Raw genomic sequence first — 23,389 nt, forward strand, 5'->3', positions numbered from 1 at the left:
TGGGCATGACTTAGTCTAGTGAAGAGAAGGACCAAGGGAGACATGATAGCAGTTCCAATATTTGAAGGGCTGCCACAGAGAGGACGGGGTCAAACTATTTTCCAAAGCACCTGAAGGTCAGACAAGGAATAATGGATGGAAACTGATCAAAGAGAGATTCAACCTAGAAATAAGGAGAAATTTTCTGACACTGAGAACAATCAACCCATGGAACAGCTTGCCTTCAGAAGTTGTGGGAACTTCACCCCTGGAAGCTTTCAAGAAGAAACTGGACTGACATCTGTCAGAAATGGTGTAAGGTCTCCTGCTTGGGTGGGGGTTTGGACTAGATGACCTACAAGGTCCCTTCCAAACTCTGTTATTCTGTTAATGTATGATGCATCCTTGAAATGTTGATCAGAAGCAAAGACACTGCAGTTGTTCCATGCGGTTGGTAGTTATGGAATGCAACAGTTTAATTGGGTTTTTTGTGATGTTAAGCATTTTTGTCCTTACCTATCATGTGACATTCCATTTCTGAGTTAATTACAAAAAAAATTAATTTTTATTGTTTTTTTTTCTTCTCACACACATCCACATATTTTATGAGCAGAGTATTGGCCATATCATATCTTATAGAATAGAATAGAATAGAATAGAATAGAATAGAATAGAATAGAATAGAATAGAATAGAATAGAATAGAATAGAATTTTTTATTGGTCACTTAACATATCCAAATACATTTTACTTAGTTACAATTTCTGCCAAAATGTTCTTTTTCCATATTTTTGATCATATCTTAATATTTCTATGCTTGTTTATATAAACTACTTCTTTTGCCCTCAAGTTCTATTTTCTCTATTTTTACTGATATATATTCTCTTTTATTATTTTTTAGATAATTTAGTTTTTATCCTGATATATTCAAACATGTTTCTTCCATTTCATCTTTTTTGTTTTACAGCAATCTTTCTTCTCTTTCTCTTTCCTCTCCCTCCCTTCTTTTATCCTTCCTACTTTCTTTCCTCCTCTCCTACTCCTTCTTTACTTCCCCTTCCTTTCTCCCCCTCCTCCTTTCTTCCTCCCTATCTAACCTTCTCTCCTACTCTTATTTCCCCTCTCTTTCTTCCTCCCCTTTTCCCTTTCTTCTTTTTCTCTCTCTCCTTCTCCCTGTCTTCCGTCTCTCTACTCCTTCTTATCTCTCTATTGCTGTATTCATTTTCAGTTCAGTATTTTTCACTATGGTGTCCAGACAACTGTGGTTTTTCCTCCATTTATTGAATGTATTTCTCAGAATTTCCCTCATATATTTTTAATTATTAACAATGTATTTCAACTTATTCCATTTTTACCTTACAACCTTTTAGTTAATTCAACCTTCCACCTCTTATTTTCTTTAAATTCTTATTCCCAGTTCAATAATTATTTTTCTCTTTCCTTAGCATACATCATTTACTAACATTTCACTTTTGTTCAATTTTATATCTCACTTTCACTTATTTTCACCTATAAACCATTCTATATTTCACATTTCATCTGCTTGTCTATTTTTCTTAAACAGTATACTTCTTTTTTTTACTTCTTGCATATATTTCATTTCATCCTTACTTATATCATTTGCTAACTTTTCAGTTTTATATCTTAATTTCAATTAATTTCTTTGTTCTTTTCAATATTTAAGACATATTTCTTTACCATCCACTATTATTCTCTCCAATCCATACATCCTCAGACAACAAAACATATAATCCATTTTATCTTTCACATTTCATCTACTTCTCCATTTTACATTAAACAGTATATTTCTTCTTTTTTGCTTCTTATATACACCTCATTTCATCCTTACTTACTTCCCTTTTACAATAATCTATATATTTCTTCTCATTTACTTCTTACATACAGTTTCTATTACTAATATCCTTCCCTTAAATCAACCTATTGATATTTTAATTTCCTTTCTGCTATCCATTTTTCTTCCCCTTTTAACCATTTTCTTTCGGACTCTCCAAAATTCCATTTCTTAATGTTTTCCTCCCTTTCTCCCATTCTCTTATCTTCTTCTTTTTCTTTTTCTTGTATCTTCCTTTCTGGCTCCTTTCTCTAATTTTTACTCTTTTAATTTTCCCCCTCAATCTTTCCCATTTCCTTCTCCTCTCTTCTTTTTTGAGAGATACTTTCCCTATCCATTTTTATTCTATCACTATCAATCCCAGTGTAATCATCTATGTTTTTATCTTCAATTGTTTCCTTTTCAACATTCTATTCTTGCTCCTCTTGTTTCTCACTCATATTTTCTTTTTCCTTTTTTTGTACATTCTAACCAGTTTTCCACTTCTTTATTTCCTTTCAACACTTCTCACACCTTTTGAAACATCTCCCTTAGTTCCTCATACTGATGCTTCCAACTCTCCATGTTATCAATTTAAAGAGAAAGGATTTTTGAATTTATTTTAGCTTATGTATAATTCACATTCAAGTCCATATAATGTCTCTTTTTTCTTTTTTATTTCCAAATGTCCAATTCAAATGTTCATATTAAACCATTCCAGTTTGAATCTTTATTCTTTCCACTCCTTTTTGAAATCATGCTCCATCTGTTTAAACAAATACTCCTCCAGTAGTTTCCTACAGTGGTCTAAGTAATGCAATGCTTTCTTTCCATCAGCAGATGTCTCTCTCCAATTCACAAATCTCCCAGCAACAAAATGTGAATTGTTAATTGTTAATCCACAAAGATAATTACTTCCTCTTCTTCAGTTAAATCTTTTTGTTGTTAAAGAATGCTGTTCCTCAGTTTTCTTTTTCTTTTATTATTTTTAATTTCTTCCAAGTCCAATTTTAAATCCAGATGGAAAGTTTTCCTTTTAGGGCTTTGTTTCCTCTTTGTTTTTTTGTTTTCCTTCACTTTGAATTCCTGCATGCCAATTAGCCGCTATTTTAGGTTTGGGACTTCTTTCAAGCTTTAAAAATGTTTCCTTCTTACCTGTGAGTTGGCCAATCACTCACCCTGTAACAATACTCTATTTAATCACCGCTCCTGCTCAAATCTTAGCCCTGTTGCCCCAGCTTGTAGCGGCCATTTCAATGGCCGCTGCCCCTGCTGCTGGGTCAAAGAGCTGCCTCCGACCTTTTAAGGAACTTGCCTGTTCTTCTTGGTCTTCCGAGGTGCCTCTCTCTCTCCCTCATCCCTCCAAGATGGTTCCAGTCCAAAGATCCCGCGACAGTGGTTTGTCTGGTTGGGTTTTTGGAGTTTCACTATTTCCCAACCAGTATCGCTGCGACGCTTCTGGTTTCTCAGTTAATTAAATTTGAAAGGGGAAAAAAAATCAGTGAATTTATAATCCCTTTTACCAAGTGCAGAATGCACAAAAATAGTTATTTGATATGTTCCTTTTTCTTCCTTTTTCTTTTATATTTTATGGATGATTTTAAAAAAGGAAATTAAAAAAATGCAGAGCATTTAAAACATAAACCAATATCTCTGCTGGAATGGCAAGCCAGCAATAGATAAGATGAAAGAACATGTCCTCAATATCAATTTGGTCAATGACCAGCAAGGTTTTATTTCCACTTCTAATCATGTCTTCTGCTTCAATCAAACCTGTAATTAAATGATTTGCTACAATATGTATTCACTTCTATGGAACATTAACCAAGAGAAAAACCCTTCGGTTGTTCGGATTGTACTCATATATCTGCACAGTGAAAAGCAAAATAACTTTCGGGATTTTTCTGCTTAGGCAGATCATTGTCACAGCCCAGCAGAGCAATAGAAAGAAGCATTATGTTTTTATAACATGTCGAAAACCACTTGATATTCTCTGCTTCCAGGATCTTCAACAGAACATCAAAAGTAAAGTTTTAAATAATGGAGCCAAAATCAGGCAAGACAATAGTTTAAAAAAGAGAATAATACCAGCTCTAATCTCTGTTGTGCTTTTGTGGTCAAACAATATTAAAGAATTTTTATTTATTTTTTGTAATTTACTTGATTTTACCTCGTTGATAATTATTCTTTCAAATCTCATGTGAATGGTAGATGCACTTATTTCAGAGGACTGCACAATACTTGCTTGTTTGTTTCTTGTAAAAGTTTCTTGTAAAACAGGGATTCACAATTGAAACAGGGTCAAAGAGATATCCTCAGTTTTTAAGTGGCATCCTCGTTCAATGGCTTAAGCAAAGGCAGGACAGAAAAGTAGAACAAAGGCTAAATTTTGTACCCTAGAGATTGATACAAAATCTCAACCTGAGGTGAATTAAATGTTTTCAAATGTTTCTCAGGAGAATTCACTTTCTGTTCCTCCTTATTCTATTTCAGTGGCTCATTTGCCTGGCTTCTTCTTTAGGCACAGTTGGCTATCTGATTCCAGAGGATGAATATGGCATACATATGACCTCATTCCTGACATTGATCCTCAGTCTGAGACCAAATAGTCAGGAGTAGTGGAGTCACAAAGTTTCAGGGATTGGTAGTGTGTCTTTTTAAGCCAAGCCAGAACACATTTTTCTGAGTCAAAGATTACATTTGACTTTTGATTGGCATGCTGAAGGCTGTGCTCCTTAAAATAATGAGTGGACTTAAGAAAATAAAAAAGTATGGATTTCATGTATGTGAAAATAAATATATTTAATACAATTGTTCATGTGTATATTATAATCTCCCCCTTATCACATTCAATAATAAAATTTGTTCATAATGTTTAGAAGATTTTGGGAGTTGTACCAGGGGTAAAATCTAAAAATTTTCCCTACTGATTCTGTGGGCGTGGCTTAATTGGTGGGCGTGGCTTGGTGGTCAGATGACCGAGTGGGCGTGGCCAATAAAAATAAATAATAAAAATAATAAACAAAGTATAAAAAACAATAAGAGGTATCAAAAACCAACTTTCACACTTTACACACACAACACAACTGACACACAGTGTAAAAGCAGCTGCACTTCACACTTCACACAGCCACAAAAGCTCAAAACCAACTTTCACACTTTACACACACACACACACATACAGCTTTCTGAGATTTTGTGTGTTTGTGTAGTTAGAGTGAAACACTACAGAAACACACCTATCCCAGAAAGCTGCACAAATATTTTATTTTATTATTTTATTTTATTTTATTATTTTATTTTATTTTATTATTTTTTTATTTTATTTTATTTTATTTTATTTTATTTTATTATTTTATTTATTTTATTTTATTTTATTTTATTTTATTTTATTTTATTTTATTTTATTTATTTTATTTTATTTTATTTTATTTTATTTTATTTTATTTTATTTTATTATTTTATTTTATTATTTTATTTTATTTTATTTTATTTTATTTTATTTTATTATTTTATTTTATTTTATTTTATTTTATTTTATTTTAGACTTCAAATCCCAGAGTTCCTCAACTAACAAAGCAGGAAGTCAAAGCAAGCTTTTTTTCTTCTTCAGTAGCTGAAGAAAGCATGGCGTTGCCAGCCCGAAAGAGCAGTAATTATACGTAAGTGAGGAGGGGGAATTGGCTGAGTGGGGGCTCTTGTAAGTGGGGGCTGTTGGTGGTCAGATGACCGAGTGGGCGTGGCCAATAAAAATAAATAATAAAAATAATAAACAAAGTATAAAAAACAATAAGAGGTATCAAAAACCAACTTTCACACTTTACACACACACAACACAACACAACACAACTGACTCACACACAGTGTAAAAGCATGGGTGGGGGCTCTTGTAAGTGGGGGCTGTTAAAAAGTGAGTTTAAAAGCCTGTGAGGATCAGGAAACTCCACTGGGATCGCCAGAGGAGGCTTTTAAATCCTGGGGTTTTTTTCTTTTTTTTCCCCCCTTCGGGTGAAGAGGGTTTTTTTAAAAAAACTTTTAAAGGGTTTTGATCTCTGCTCAGCCCTGCGATCATCAGAGGGTTGGTTTTTTTACTTTTAAAGGCATGTTTCAGCTGAAGAAAAACTTTTAAAAGTAAAAAAAAAAACCTCTGCTGATGGTGCGGCTCAGGGGGGGCGGAGCCAGGGATTTTTGCTACCAGTCCTCTGAACCAGCAGCTGCCATCGCTACCTAATCGGGGGAGCCAGTGCAAACCGGGAGCATTTCACCCCTGAGTTGTACCCCAAATCTGGGGGACACAAGAGCCATGAAGCCTCAAGTTGTATATCTCTGATTGAAGGAAATGAAAACTTCAACTGGCACTCAATACTATTGATGCCGAAAACCAGCTATGCAAGGATTGGTCAAGATTTTGAAAGGATTGGAAACTGGCCTTTTGCCATTCACCATTTTGACAAGTACTCAGTCAGCAAACACATTTTGCAAAGAAAGGCTATAAGGCAGTGGTGTCAAAATCAAGGCCCGCAGGCTGGATCCGGGGCTGCCCTGGAAACAGCAAAGGACCAGCCCGTTGTGCGTCTGCCAGCAAAAATGGAGGTCAGGAGGGCTGTGCACAGCCCTCCCGAGCTGTTTTCAGCTGCACTGGCCTCCTGCAACCCTCTGTCAGCAAAAACAGAGCTCAGGAGGGTGAGCTGCATTTTCACTAGCAGAGTACTTGGGCTGCCACAGGCACCCCCAACACAAGTGATGTTGAGCTAGCCACACCCACCCTGGCCACGTTCCCCAGCCCCCCAAACACAACTCTGATGAAGCTCTCAATCAAGTTTGGCACCCTTCTATAAGGTCAAGAATGCTAAGAACAGTGAGGGATGTAATAAAATTTTTGAATCCAAAAAATGGCAAATGCCCAGTGTAAATTCTATCTACTAATCATCTTAAAAGCTTCTCACGAGCTTCTGGAATATATTTCTCTACTGTCTGCTATCTCTGAGAAAACAGAGAAAGAAACTGAAGACCTGGAGAAGTAATAACAGCAGATGGCAAAAAGTTCACAAAATGGCAGATGGAGAAGATGAATGTTAACAGATAGATCTTTTTTCCCCCTGGGTACAGGCTGTAATAACACAGGGCCCCTGGAATTGATAATTATCATTTATTAAGAATTTCTAAATCAAGGTATTCTGGCAGAACATTAAAGCAGCTCCATATTCCATAAGGTAGAATAATTGAGTATCATTCTTATTTGCATAGGCATATTAGGTTAGATGATTGTAAAATGAAAAGGTCAAAAGTATGATTACATTTTAACTGCAAAAATCAGTCTGGCTGCTGTTAATTACTGTTCTTTACTCTCACTCTAGAGCAGTGGTTCCCAACCAGTGTGCCGCGGCACTAAGGGGTGCCGTGAGATCTTTTGAGGGTGCCGGGAACTTTTGAGCTACGGAGATTTTAAATATCTATTTCCTTATAAGGGTGCCGGGAACTTTTGAAAGGCTTTCCAAGGGTGCCTCAAACAAGAAAAGGTTGTGCCTCAAACAAGAAAAGGTTGGGAACCACTGCTCTAGAGCAATGTCTCTGGCAGCCTAATTCTCTATTTAGAGGGGGGTGTAAAAAGAGTTATTTCCTGATGAAAATTTAAGGTTATGGACAATAAATGAAAGTTACCATAATGCAGGGGTCTCCAACCTTGGTCCCTTTAAGACTTGTGGATTTCAACTCCCAGAGTCCCTCAGCCAGCAAAGTTGGCTGAGGAACTCTGGGAGTTGAAGTCCACAAGTCTTAAAGGGACCAAGGTTGGAGACCTCTGCCATAATGTTCACTCCTACCATACCAGTAATCTTTCTCCACCTCCAAATCTGCAAGCCTGAAGGGCTGACATTCATTATCAAACACACACCTGACACAAATATCTGGCCCCAAGAAGTTTGCCTTTTTGTGGCCAGATATTCAATAACTTAGTCTTTTTATTTTGATCATTGACTAGCACAAATAAGCTTGCCGGTCTTGCCACAAACCAACAAAGGCAACAGATTCTTCTGCTATAACCATTGTATTGGCCCTGATTTAGTTTTCTTATGATCAGCATATGAACCAAGCTGTATTATTTTCAAAAGCGCCTCCAGCTGAGTCATGTCTTATGTTCAAGGAATGATATCTACTAAAAATTCCGGTGCTGTATTTATGTACCATCTGAAGAAAATTACCATGGAAAATCATTTTGCCCTCTGCAGATAAGCCTGATGACGCTTAGCATCACAGAAATTGGATACATATGAGCAAAGTCATTAGAAACAGGAATAGCAGATGTTTATTTCACAAAGGCCACCATGTTTACTGCTTCTGAGAAATAGGCTTCTCCTGTTCAGTGTAGGAGGAAGCAGCTTTTTACTCGTTTTATGTTTAATTCTCAGCCATGAACCACTCTAGTGATTTCACAATCACTAAGAAAAATAAAGATGAATTCCATTGACAAATTTTTTAGTAAAATATTAGATAAGAGTCATAGATTGGCTCAGACATTCTTCTGAAAAATATTCAGAGATTGTTTAGTTACTGGAATGCTCAACATATGAATGCACTTATAATCCACTCCCTGCTAGTGTTGCTCAAATGATGCTTGTTCTCGAGGCAGTTATGTGTTTAGTATAACTGCATCAAGAAAATCAAAGCAGTAACCTTTCCTTCAGCAGACATGCATGTGGGCATTTGCAGAAGACAATATCTCAAGGGTAACATCAGCAATCAGTGAGGGCTATGTGGAATGTTATGTGGAATGCCTCACTGGGATAGTCATGGTTCTTTAAATCAAAGTGATTTTTGAGGTTAGTTCTCCATTCAATATCCTTTCTAAAATGAAACAGATAGAATGTTAGGGAATTTAAAGTTGCCCTTGGGGAAGGTTACCAGAAGGAAGAAAGGAATAAACTGTTAAGGGAGGAGTTTCAGGAAATATTACACGGTCTTAAATTAGAGGGAAGTATTAAAAAGAAACACAAAGTAACCCACTGCAGGACATGACCAGGCTGAGCCTGAAGGAGGGGTCAAATGTATCATAAATCATGAGTCCCTGCACGCCCACAAGAGATCCAAGTCCAGCCCATTTTGAATGCCTTTCTTATCACCCACTCATTTCCCTTGATTTCCCTTTAGTAGTTCAGATTCTTGTAGACAGCTTAAGCTTGCAATAAATCTTTATACTCTTTGAACTACCTGAATTTCCTGATTTCCCCAGTGCTTGACATCAACTTTGATTTTATTTGGTATAAAACAGAAATAAAACCTTGAGAAATCTTTCAAGTTACTACTATTCCACATGTTACCAGATTTTCCCAAAAATAAGAACCTTTCTTATATTTTTTGAATCTTGAAATAAGCACTTGGCCTTATTGCCATGTAATCAAAAGCTCGATTGGGCTTATTATTAGGGGATGTCTTATTTGGGGGAAAACAAGGTATAATAAACAGCATTCCAGAAACCCACACATGTCTATTTCTGGACTTGGTCTACCTCAAAGGGCTGATATGGAGCTACTAAGGCTAGAGGATCAACATAGCTCTAATTCATTTTAGCCTCTACTTAAGTTGGACAAAATTTTAATTGATTTGTGGAGGTTTCTAACAAATGATTTTGAGACAGAAAACTCCATCAGATAAAAACATATTTTAATACATAACTTCAGAAATTAATCTGTTCATATATGACATTAACACATACTATGGCTATTTGGGTTATTTATACATTTGGGGTCTTGCTTTTCTGTCAGATAGTTAAGGCAAATGACAATTAAAATGCAAAACATTAAAAATCACTGTGAGCAGATTCAAACTGAAAAAGCTTGGCCAAAGAATAGCTTAACTCCTTTTCTAAAACCAAAATAAGTAGTAGCTTGGGAACAACATTACTTCTCCAAGGCTTAATGGTTTGTGTTAACATAACTGTGGTTTCCAATCCGTGGATTTATCCTTAGTATGTTCTTTGAACCTAGTCAATTGTAGTTTATTCATTAATCCATGGATTAGTGTAATATGTGAAGTTAGTTGTGATCTTTTTATGAGCCTCTTTTATTAAAAATGCAAAACATTAAAAATCACTGTGAGCAGATTCAAACTGAAAAAGCTTGGCCAAAGAATAGCTTAACTCCTTTTCTAAAACCAAAATAAGTAGTAGCTTGGGAACAACATTACTTCTCCAAGGCTTAATGGTTTGTGTTAACATAACTGTGGTTTCCAATCCGTGGATTTATCCTTAGTATGTTCTTTGAACCTAGTCAATTGTAGTTTATTCATTAATCCATGGATTAGTGTAATATGTGAAGTTAGTTGTGATCTTTTTATGAGCCTCTTTTATTAAAAATGCATTTTAGATTTTTTTTCTAAACGCCGAATGAGAAAGTGCTTAGTTCTCCCACTTGAAGGCTGTCATCTGTGTAATGGCAGAGGCAGATGCCTCTTAGAAGATAAGGTGGTGAACCAGGCAGCTTTACTTCTCCATCTCAGAAGTCACCAAATAGTCTTTGTCATGGCATAAACCATCAATAATAATGCATCTATGAAAAAGATATGTGGGTTGGTTGTTCAGCCATTGGCTCAAACTGTAGAAAATCTGAATTAAGAAAATATTTTCTTACATCAAGAAAATGGGATAAAGTTGATAGGAAGAAGAGGAAGAAATAGTAGTAAAAGGATCAAACAATTGAATTATAAATAGCTTATTTACAGCATCAAATATCCTCTTGAGAAGGGTGATAACAAAGAAATAGAGGTCCCTTCTTCCCTCCAAGTAGACAATAGCAACAGCACTTAGACTTATATACCACTTCACAGTGCTTTTAGAGCCCTCTCTAAGCAATTTACAGAGTCAGCATATTGCCCCTAACAATCTGGGACCTCATTTTACCCACCTCGGAAGGAGGGAAGGCTGAGTCAACCTTGAGCCTGGTGAGATTCGAACTGCCAAAATGCAGGCAGCTGGCAATCAGCAAAAGTAGCCTGCAGGACTGCACTCTAACCACTGCACTACTGTAGTCATTCCTAGATTTCTAGTTTTCACAACAGTGCTTGGACGGGAGCTGAAGTAAGATATCTGCAGGAATAACCTTGGGAGACAGAACGAAGTGCCTCTGCCTTGAAAACGGTCAACAAGAGATATCTTAGTAGTCCACAGAATGATGGAAGCAGGGAAATGTCTCTGAAAAGACTCCCCCTAGTTCTCTGGAAAATAAAGGCAAAGGGGGGGTGGGGGGGCTGGAAGTGCTTTCAGACTTGCAATAAATGTAGTGAATGAAGGTGATTGGATTGGATGGGATTCTTCATGATTTTGTTTTATTTTCTCGGCTACCTCAGAGGGCTGAGGCAGCAGAGATTTTTTTTAAAAAAAAGTAAAAGCCATATAATTGTGTGATTAAAGAACAGATCTTGGGCTGAAGAGAACTAGGTGTTTGCAGGACTATTGTTCAATCAGAATAGAGTTGGAAGGGACCTTAGAGGTCTTCTAGTCCAACCCCCTGCTCAAGCAAGAGACCCCATACCATTCCAGACAAATGGCTGTCCAATCTCTTCTTAAAAATCTCCAGTGATGAAGCACCCACAATTTCTGAAGGCAAGCTGTTCCACTGGTTAATTGATCTCACTGTTAGGAAGTTTCTTCTTAATTCTAGGTTGGTTTTCTCCTTGATTACAGGTAAAGTAGAATGTTTAGCAGCAATGCCCTGTATTTGTGTTGTGACCCAGGCCCAAGTAGGTAGTATTAGATGCAATCAGTTCAAAAACAAACAGACTTTATTAGAACAGCTGAGAATTAACTCATTCTCGGTGTAGTCCAAACTAAATCAAAACAAATTCTTTATAACATAATTCTTCAGTCTTATCACCAACCTTGAACTAATTAGGAAAACTGCCAAAGGCTTTTCTTGGCAAAAGTTCAGAAGCAGAAGATGCCGACAAGAAATAAATGCAGCAAGACAAGGAGCAACTCTATCAACATTGTTTTCCAACAAAGAGCCCAAATGCCATTGCTGCTCTTTTAAGCCTTATGGGAGAGGCCAATCATCTCTTGGCCCTACTCCTGAGTTGTTTTTTTTTTGCTTTAGCTGCTCTTGCCTTCTGGCAGTTCTTCTCATGCATGCACTAGGAACAGACTCCTCCTCTTCCTCTGCCTCACTACTGTCAGCCTCTGGAGGATCTGGAGTCCACACATCACTTCCAGATGGCCCTGGCCCCATCTCTGCCTCCGATGCAGAGCCCTCATCCGGGCCTTCCCCAGCCTCCAGGACTGGCCCATGTTCTTCCTCAACCTCATCACTGTCCGACTCCACTGCCAGCTCCGCAGGCTGCTGGTGGACCACAACAATTTGCCATTAGAATATGTTCACATCTGAATCATAACACCTTTCTGCAATTATACATAACCAATGTCCAGAAGAGATTCCTCTATTAAAATAAAATTTGAATGACACTGGCCACAGAGTACTTCTCAGAAGAATTAAAAACAATGATATTTTTGTCATTTTCATAATTGTCTTCTTTGTCCTGATATGGTTAGTAGGAAGTAAGAAAAATTTTGATCTTTCCTATGATATGGTGTTTCATTTGATCAAAAATGTACTAGCAACAGGGAAAATATAATGCTATTTTGTCTAGAGAGCAACAATCAAGGCTATAAAATTGTATGTTTTCCTTTTTTGTAATTTGCAGTTCATGTACATAAGACTTCACATGACATCATGCATATGCTCAAGTTGGTTTTGTTATTTAGAATTCACAAAGGATTCTTATACTGATTATATAAAACATAACGTTGAAATCTTTGTAATAACTCAGCTCCTGTAGCACTCCTTAAGATTAATCAAGTTATGTTGCGACCTTGATTTTTGCATATTTATTACCTGTAACAAAATAAATGTTCTAGAGATGAAATGCCAATTAATGTGAGAAATTTTCATGCTTTCCTAAATGATATGCATATATAATATGATAATTAACAAGTTCATCTGAGGACTCATAGAGTGTTTTCTTTCTCTCTTTCTCTTCCCTTCTCTCCCTCCTTCCCAACAATTTATGTTGAACAAAAACAAGAACTTATACTGTTTCAGATCAAGCAGGAACAATCAGTGGGAAGTTCTAGAAAACAATTGCTCCCCTGGCTCAGATAAGGGAAAGCGAGGTGCGTATACTCAAAATGCATCTGAAATATGTAATTTATATGGACCCCAATTTCAGTCAGATTTTTGGCCAGGATATGGAACTGAAACTCCTTTGCTCATCTTGGTTGATGGTCCAGCCAAATAATCAAGGTTACCTGAAACGTGTTTTGGAACACAGATTCTATTTGATGATTTGAACTCTAACTGAACTGAAGTTGGACTCAGAACATTAATCCTGGCTTGTGTTGTGTCTTGTCCGCTCTCACCGCAGCTGGGGTCTGCTTATCTGCTCCCGAACACGGAGGAATGTATGCCTCCCGGCCCCAGTCCTGGCTCCATGCCCAGACAAGCTGCAGAGGAGGGGGCACCTCCGGTCCCAGCCCTGGCTCCATGCCCAAGCAGGCTGCAGAGGAGGGAGCATCCCCCGGCCCCAGCCCTGGCTCCATGCCCAGGCAAACGGAGCAGCTAGACCCCTCCCCCTCCTCCACAGCATGTGAGCCTGAGGAAAGTTTACTTCCAACAGCTGATTGGAGTGACCCTCGCATCAGAAGTTTGGATAGGCGGAGGCAACAGAAGGAAGGGAGGGGCAGGCCTTAATGAGTGCTGAGTCATGGAGCCACACCCCATGGCCTATATAAAGGATCTGCTTTCTGGCAGTCTCTGAGTCAGGCAAAGTCGAACTTATCTTGCTGAAGTCACTTATTGGTCTCCTGCCTGCTCTGAGGACTTTGCTAGGACTTTGGGCAGAGCTGCAGAGGCAAGCCTGATTCGGATTTCCCTGACCCGGCCGTCAGCGGAGGAGTGGGACACGACAGCTTGGTACAGATTCTCTTCTTTTGTATTATTATTTTTTTTTAAAAATTATTAGTGGTCTACATATATACTTCAACCAGGAGCTGTTTGGAAAGTGAAACATTATTTGCTGTGTGAGGAAGAAGGTTTTGCATTTGGAACAGATTTCTTCTCAGATGGGGACGGGGAGTAGAACTCCTTAGCATCAGAGCATTGAACAGATTTCTTTTCAGGTGGGGAGGGGGAATAGAACTCCTTAGCATCAGAGGGCTGTTTGGAAAGTGAAACAGTATTGGCTGTGGGAACAAGAAGGAGACAGAAAGGAGCCTGGCTGTGGTTTAGCTCAACTGTTCTGTAGTAAAGCTGCTTGCTGCTGTGAAAGTAAAACTGAAACTGAAACTCCTCTCCTCTGTTTATGTTTTGCATTTGGAAGAGATTTCTTTTCAAGTGGGAAGGGAGAGTAGAACGCCTTAGCATCAGAGCGTGTTAATCATAATATAGAAAATACTAATGCTCTGATGGTCATTTCGAAAAATCCTTTCTTAGTGAGCATCTAGAAACCAAGAGGAACATATGTGGCAAATTTCAAGTTTGTAGGCTTTACGATTCTGGAGATTTTGTGATGACGCATGAGTGGTATTTCGCTTTTATATATATAGATTTTAGTCCCACACAAAGCCATGATTTCAATTTGGTAGCCAAATTGGCAATCAGATTGCCTAAACAGAAATGTACGGACATCAGTAAATGCTTCGCTCAAAAATCTGTCTGTTGTATCCTTTAATTTTGAAAGAGTGCAACCACAGTTAGAACAGGCAAATTTCCAAACAGCCCTCTGATCCTAAGGAGTTCTACTCTGCCTCCCCACCTGAAAAGAAATCTGTTCCACGCTATGATGCTAAGAGTTCTACTCCCTCTCCCCACCTGAAAAGAAATTTGTTCCAAATGCAAAACACAAGCAGAGGAGAGGAGTTCCAGTTTCAGTTTTACTTTCACAGCAGCAAGCACAGGATAGGATAGGAGAGGCTTCTATGAGGCAAGCCTGAGGGAAAGAAAGGGATAGGGGAGGGGAGGCTTCTGTGGAGCAAAGCTGAGGGAGAGAGTGGATAAGATAGGGGAGGCTTCTGTGGGGCAAGGCTGAGGGAGAGAAGGGGACAGGATAGGGGAGGCTTCTGTGGGGCAAGGCTGAGAGAGAGAAGGGGACAGGATAGGGGAGGCTTCTGTGGGGCAAGGCTGAGGGAAAGAAGGGGAAAGGAGAGGCCGATTGTAACTACTCATTAATTTTCAAGCTGTAAGTGTCGATTTATCAATTTTGTAGCAGAGCATGGGTATTCAGCTAGTTAAATATAAAGAACTAACTAATGACCACAGGTGGAGCAATAACTTATAATAAAGATATTGAAGTGGCAGCAAGAGTGCATGCAGCGATGAAGAGTCTGGGCCTGCTGTTAAAGGTTGTAAATTTCCCCTTTTGAGGTGTGAGACTGCTGAGCCTTTGTCTTTTTCTCAGAGGAAAGGGAAAAAATTAACAACTAGACTGAACTGGCCAAGAACACTCCTACTCCTGCATCCCAAACTCCCAAAGAAGTACTTTTGCTTTTCAATAGCCAATATTTAAGATGAATTACCCAGGATGTTTTATTAAAAGGCATACAGTTTTATGAGCTGCAGCCTTTTAATATACGCTGTTAGCCAGAAAAAAATATTATCAGACTCCTGATTATTTGTCACAATAGAGTAACATGGTTCTCCTTCCAGTCAATAATCCTCAAACATAATTGATAAAGAGCCAGGTGTTTATAAAATATAAGAGGGAGAGGTTGGGTTAAATTTCTGAATAGGATACTTCAGAAATGGAATTCATCACTGATGAGAATCAGTGCTTGTTTGTTTAAATATATCAGCTGTCCAATTCCAGTGGACTCTAAGCTGGCAAGAAAATTGCTGATCAGTTTCTTTAGGCACAGCAGTTCTGCTGGAAGTTTAATAGCACTTAACTGAGAAGGTTTCTTTACAAGAAATTTGGATTGAAATAAATCCAGTAATTTCCAATTCAAACTACATGGTTTTTTTTAAATACAGTTTAAAAGCAGCCAGCCTTTTTTCACATTTGCACAGAAGTTTGAAAAATGATGGGCTGCTTGAATGAAAAAGTAAGCGCTCTTCTTTTAAATATGTGTTATGTGCGTGATGCACAGTTAGTAATTGGTGTTTTTGTGTTGTAGGCCACAAAGGAAATGTATAGACCCAGATTTTGTTTCCACTGAAAAAGTACCTTTGGTCAAAGGGTTTAGCTTGTCCCTGTAAAATTTGTAAAATTTGTAAAATTTGTATAATTTGTAAAATTTGTAAAATTTGTAAAATTTGTATAATAATGTAAATTGAGCTTTAGGCATTCGTGACAGATGATTACATTGGTAAAGCATGTGTTTTTCATTTATCAATTCAACAGTTTGGTGCTTTGCCTCTTTTGGATTGATTCTGCTGGAGAGCTGCACTTCCATTTTTCAAAATATTGTCATCAATTTTCATGGCAAGAGCAATTAGAACGTTTGTAATTTGCAGCTCTCCAGTGGCAGCAATAATTGATTGCTATTAATTTGAGTGGTTTTTAAAAAGACCAAATTCCCACAAAGGAGAGATATATGGAAAATATAGCCTGCTTAGAACCTCCTTTCTCTTCAGAACAATGAAAGCCATTCATCTTGCTCTGTTTAGCCATCATGACTTTACGTAGTCTTGTTAAGTTAGGAGGGAAGGAAGGTCTGTTATGAATACATAATAAACACCTATCTTAATTCTTACATTTTTCTTTGTAAGTATTTGTTGCCAGCTGTATTGGCATTTCCAGTGCATGAAATATTTACATATTTTGTTATCTGTAGCTAACTTGCTGGGTAAACCATAGTCCTTCCTCTATTTCTGTATCGAGTTGTGTTCCTTTCATGGGGTTGGATAATAGAATAATAGAAGGAACTTTTGAAGTCTACTAGTCCCATTCTTACTTCCATACATCTGACTGGTGAAAACATCTTTCCACTTTCCCTGATCCTCAGGACTGCTATAGAAAATGATAATATCCTCAATACTGTAATCAATATCTGCATTTTTGTAAGTGTGGAAAAGTCTTAGATGCACTTTATGTTGTCATTTTCAATGTTCAATTACCAATGTCCCACCCACCCCTTATTTGCAATTGCCAGGAGTTCACAACTAACACCTTTTGGAAGTGTTGCTTTCAGACAGTTTTAACATGTTAAAATAGTTCCAGATGTTTTAGAATAGAAATAGAATAGAATAGAATAGAATTTTATTGGCCAAGTGTGATTGGACACACAAGGAATTTGTCTTGGTGCATATGCTCTCAGTGTACATAAAAGAAAAGATACGTTCATCAAGGTACAACATTTACAACACAATTGATGGTCAATATATCAATATAAATCATAAGGATTGCCAGCAACAAGTTATAGTCATACAGTCATAAGTGGAAAGAGATTGGTGATGGGAACTATGAAACGATTAATAGTAGTGCAGATTCAGTAAATAGTCTGACAGTGTTGAGGGAATTATTTGTTTAGCAGAGTGATGGCCTTCGGGAAAAAACTGTTCTTGTGTCTAGTTGTTCTGGTGTGCAGTCCTCTATAGCGTGGTTTTGAGGGTAGGAGTTGAAACAGTTTATGTCCAGGATGCGAGGGATCTGCAAATATTTCCAGGGCCCTCTTCTTGATTCGTGCAGTATACAGGTCCACAATGGAAGGCAAGTTGGTAGGAATTATTTTTTCTGCAGTTCTAATTATCCTCTGAAGTCTGTGTTTTTCTTGTTGGGTTGCAGAACCGAACCAGACAGTTATAGAGGTGCAAATGACAGACTCAATAATTCCTCTGTAGAATTGGATCAGCAGCTCCTTGGGCAGTTTGAGCTTACTGAGTTGGCGCAGAAAGAACATTCTTTGTTGTCCTTTTTTAATGATGTTTTTGATGTTAGCTATCCATTTGAGATCTTGCGATATGATAGAACCCAGAAATTTGAAGGTTTCTACTGTTGATACTGTGTTGTCAAGTATTGTGAGAGGTGGAAGTATAGGACCGGGATACTTACGGGACCGCCTGCTGCTACCGAATACCTCTCACCGACCCATGCGCTCTCACAGAGAGGGGCTCCTCAGGGTGCCATCGGCGCGACAGTGTCGTCTGGCGTCACCCAGGGGAAGGGCCTTCTCTGTGGGGCTCCCTCTGAACGAACTCCCCCCAGGACTTCGTCAACTTCCGGACCTCCGAACCTTTCGCCGCGAGCTTAAAACCTATTTATTCATCTGCGCTGGACTGGGTTAGTGTTTTAATGGGTTTTAATGGGTTTTTAGTTCCAAATTTTAATTCTGGCCAATTTTAATAAGTTTTTTAATTGTATTTTTAATTTGTATTTATAGTATTGTATTTTTATTTGGCTGTGAACCGCCCTGAGTCCTTCGGGAGAAGGGCGGTATACAAATGTAAATAATAAATTAATAAATAAATAAATAAATAAGTATGGAAGGGTTTTTCCTAAAGTCTACCACCATTTCTACGGTTTTGAGTGTGTTCAGTTCCAGATTGTTTTGGTTGCACCACAAGGCTAGTCGCTGCACCACACATTAATTCATTATTATTACAGGTGACCATTCTTGTATTCCTTCCACTGCTAAAACGTTTCCACTGCTATTTTTTTAGAAGAGACTATCCAGGCTGCAGACTTTTTTCCAGAAATGTCAGTATTATAATATTTACATAAGTACATTTTGTTGCTTTTGACATTTTATCTTTGGTCCACAACAAAATGTAGTTTTCTTCAATATCACTGACAGTAATTGTATTGAGTTCTGTATCTACCGGATAACAGAAAAACAGAGCTGGAAGGGACCTTGGAAGTCTTCTAGTCCAATCTAAGAGCCCAAACGTGCCTACCATTCCTATCCTTTTGTTTCTTTCCCTATATATATATATATATATATATATGCTTATACTTCCTTGTTTCTCCTCATATATTTATTTATACATTATATAATCTTTTTGTGTTATGCTTGTATATATTGTTTTGACAAAATTAAATAAATAAATAAATAAATAAATAAATAAATCTCCTGCTGCTTGTTATTTATTATCCACTGGATAATAAATAAATTAAGGTATTTTCTTTTTGATGCTGCTTGATTTTTGTTTTCTTATTATTTGTGTTTGCTAGCTGCTTTTAAAAAATCTTGTTTATATTATGTCCATGTAATTTTCTTGGCAACACTACAAGAAGCCAAAGCTTCTAAGTTTTTTTTAACATCACAATCTCATTCTGACGTCTTAAGAGGTCTTCTAACTTAATTCTAACCAGATACAATCTTTGCTTAGCCCAGAGTGCATAGGGATATTAAAAGAGAAGAAATAAACAGTAGAAAATGAAAGTTATCATGAAACAGAAAAGAGCAGAAGCAGTAAAAACAAGATTAAATTGTTGACAATGACACTAAAGAACTTTATTACGCCTTCAGGAATACTACTTGAAAATCCCTCAGTTTTTAACATGTTCACCAGTGCCTTCTTTAAGAAACAGGCATCATTTCATGAACTGATTCTACTTGAGAAACTATTCCACCTAACCTTAATTATAGCTTTATTAGGTTGTATGTAATGGGTTTTTAAATCAATTAATACCAAAAGAATCACAGCAGGCAGAAGCACTTAGCCAATAACCAGTACCAGGAACAGAACTAGGTACCAGTAGTAGTTAAATGGGAGACTAATATAAAATTTAAGTGAGGCAGATTAACTATGAAATCAGAAAAACATCCTGGAAGAAAGATAGCCCATATTAATACCATATATGGTATTATTAGGTATATATCCTGTTTTTCCCTCCAAGATTCCAGGTGGGAGGAAAAGAGATAGATCCCTTCTTTTTATCACTACAACAGTAACCTTGTGGTGTAGTTTGAGTTGAGATGGAGTGGGTACCCCAAAAAGCTTAAAAATAGACTGGAACTTGGGTCTTGTCCTAATCCAGCCTTGTAACTACCAAATTCCTCAGTTTATAGGATTCCTTACATATTTTATTCATGGCAAAAGAAAAAGAGAGAGAGGAATTAATGGGGGTTTAGAAAGGTTACCTGAAAAGGAAAGCTCTTTATTCAATAAATAACCTAAAATCATCTTTTTATTTAGGAAAAAAGGTGAAATTCATTCATTCATTCATTCATTCCAAGTGCTTTTGTGATCCTTTGGATAAATGAATCTAAGTGACTTATAAAAGCTATAAACCGTATACCTGTTGTGGTCCATCAGCAGCCTGCAGAGCTGGTAGCAGAGACGGACAGTGAGGAGACTGGGGAGGACCATGGGCCAGTCCTGGAGTCTGGGGAAGGCTCAGACAAGAGCTCTGCATCAGAGGCAGAGATGGGACCAGGACCATCTAGGAGTTGTGCATGGACTCCGGAGCCTCCAGAGTCGGCCAGAGGCAGCGGAACAGGAGGAGCCTGTTCCTAGTGCACGCATGTGAAGAGCTGCCAGAAGACAAGAGTAGCTAAAGCAAAAAGGACAACTTGGGAGTAAGGCCAGGAGATGATTGGCCTCTCCCATAAGGCTTAAAAGAGCAGCAAAGGCACATGGGCCCTTTTGCAGGAAAGCAATGTTGTTAATTCTGTTCCCAGTCAGCATCTCTGTTTGATTCTGGACTCCCTGTGGCTTTGCCAAGTAGGTCTTTGGCAGCATGTCAAGGGAGATAAAGGTTGGTGATTATCCCAAAGGACTTTTCCTGAAGGACTTTTTGCAACTAATTGGGACTCAGCTGTGAATGAAAGTAATTCACAGCTGTTGCAATAAAATAGGTTTTTGAGACTACTCGTGTGTTTATATATATAAAAGATTATATATTCATTTTAGTTACATTGTGATCATAATAACAAGCAACCATAAACAGTACCCACACATCTCTCAATATGTACTGCATCAAATGTACAATATGTACTCACCGTTTGCTTGCTGAATGAAAATATTAATCATCTCTTTAGTTTGGATCTAAAAAACATATGCAAGATTACACTCATGAATTTTTTTCTTCAATTGTTTTTTTTCTCCAACTGCCCCCACTGGTCTCTTCCCTGTGATGAATCCAGGCACTACAAAAAAAATTAGCAATGACCATTGGTATTAGTAGCAGGATGATATTTCATGCCATTATTCTGAGTTAAGGCAGATTCCCTATGTTTGGAAAATAAGGACTGAGAACTATAAGGATGAAACAAGATTTTCAAAGCCATTGACATACAATGTCACATTGATTTTTACTCCAAACTTGTCACATAGGGCTGGTATTATTCATTCGTCCATTTTACAGATTCTGAAAGACCATTGGAGCTGAGTGGTATGGACGTGTCCAAGGTTGTTCAAGAAATGAATAGGTGTACTGAAATTTCATTTGGAAGCACAAATATCCTGCTATATTAGGCCAATGTTTATATCTTTGTGCCTCAGTCTCATTCCCTAGAAGGACCAATCAGCTGTAGACCATATAAAAGGTGCAAAAGCATTAGGCAATGTGGTGAAATATTCAGGGATATGTCCCCTCAAACAGGAAGGTACAATACAATTATCATCTCAATTAATAATATGCCAGAGATTAGTCTAAAAACTAGCAAACTGTACTATAATTTGTAACAGCAAATTCCATGCTTTAAATTCACCATCTCTTGTATTTAACTGCTACACTTCTTGTGCAACTCTTGTGCAACTCTTGTGCAACTATGAAAATAGATAATATCTATTTTAGATATATATATAGGGATGCGGTGGCTCAGGGGCTAGGATGTTGAGCTTGTTGATTGAAAGGTCAGCAGCTCGGCGGTTCGAATCCCTAGTGCTGCCGTGTAATGGGGTGAGCTCCCGTTACTTATCCCAGCTTCTGCCAACCTAGCAGTTTTGAAAGCACGTAAAAATGCAAGTAGAAATATAAATATAGAACAGAAACAGGAAATGATTACTTATAAAGAACTTTTGTATGCTGAAGGAGGTAGATTGCAATTAAAATCATTACAGGTATTAAATGAAGAAGGGAGGAATTATACTTGGTTTCAATATGGGCAAATAAGTGCTAGATGGAAAGAAGATCAAAAAATTGGTATAATGCAAAGGGAGGAAAATTTAATAAAGCAAATTAGAAATCAGACCCAGGAGCATATAACGAGATTGTATAATGTGTTGCTTGAAATAGATTCGGAAAAGGATTTGGTAAAGGATTGTATGATAAAATGGGCACAGAATATTCAGGAACCAATAATGTTGGAAACATGGGAGAAAATTTGGGTTAGAAATGTTAAGTTTACACAAGCACAGAATTTAAGGGAAAATTTTTATAAGATGTTTTATAGATGGCACTTAGATCCAAAAAATTATCATGTATGTATCCTAATATCCAAGCGAAATGTTGGAGGTGTGATTGTGATGACGCTACATATTTTCATATTTGGTGGACTTGCAAGAAAATTAAGGTCTTTTGGATAAGAATTTGGTGGATTATTCAAAATGTATTGAAGAAGAAGATAAAGTTCCTGCCACAATTTTTCCTTTTGGGAATTATAATGGATTGTACAGGGATTGAGACTAAATTGATTCTGAATTTAATAACAGCAGCAAGACTGTTGATTGGACAATACTGGAAGAAGAAGAGATACCTACAATAGAAGAATGGATACTGAAAGTTATTAATTTGGCTGAGATGGCTAAAATCTCAGCGTTTTTAAAAGACAATACGCAGGAAAGATATTTAATTGAATGGAAAAATGGATTGATTATCTACAAAACAGATATCAGATTAAGAAATTTCAGATTGCCTTTGAATAATTAGAAAGTTATTTTATGTAATGGGGAGGGTTGGGAGATGAAAAGCTTTGGATGTGGTTATTTGGATTGGAAGGGAAAATTTTATTCTATGTTTGGTGTATGTATAACAATACCTTGTGATTGACCCGGGAAGCCGGGGGGGGGGGAGGGGTTTTTTTTTGGGAGGGAGGGGGGAAAAGAGGGAAAATGTTTTTGTTTTTTAAAACTCTTTCAATAAAAAAAAATGCAAGTAGAAAAAATAGGGACCACCTTTGATGGGAAGGTAACAGCATTCTGTGCATCTTTGGACTTGAGTCATGCCAGCCACATGACCACGGAGACGTCTTCGGACAGCCTGGCTCTTCGGCTTTGAAACGGAGATGAGCACCGCCCCCTAGAGTCGGCAACAACTAGCACATATGTGCAAGGGGAACCTTTACTTTTACCTTTATTTTCCTAATGGCATCTCCATCTGCAATACACTATGCAGCAAATGAGGATTGTCTGGTATTCCGTGAGCCATATATAAAGCCAATATGTAACCCCTATCAGCCAATTACCCGGAATTTAATATTTTTGTCTTTGTGAGCAGCTGTATTGGCATTTGCAGCCATAATGCCATCAAGCAAACAGAGTAAGATTTTTTTTCACCAAAAGGATTATTCTTTCATCCATTTGTTTGTATTCAAAGCAAGCAAAGCAGGGAATTTCACTCCCAGATCTGCTCAATTATTTTGTAGAAAAAGGTAGTTGATTTATGCATTATGAAATACAGAGCTTTAGAATCTTTTATTACTTTTTCTTATACC

This window comes from Ahaetulla prasina, chromosome 2 (genome assembly GCF_028640845.1).
Source record: "Ahaetulla prasina isolate Xishuangbanna chromosome 2, ASM2864084v1, whole genome shotgun sequence".
In the NCBI taxonomy this organism is placed as follows: Eukaryota; Metazoa; Chordata; class Lepidosauria; order Squamata; family Colubridae; genus Ahaetulla; species Ahaetulla prasina.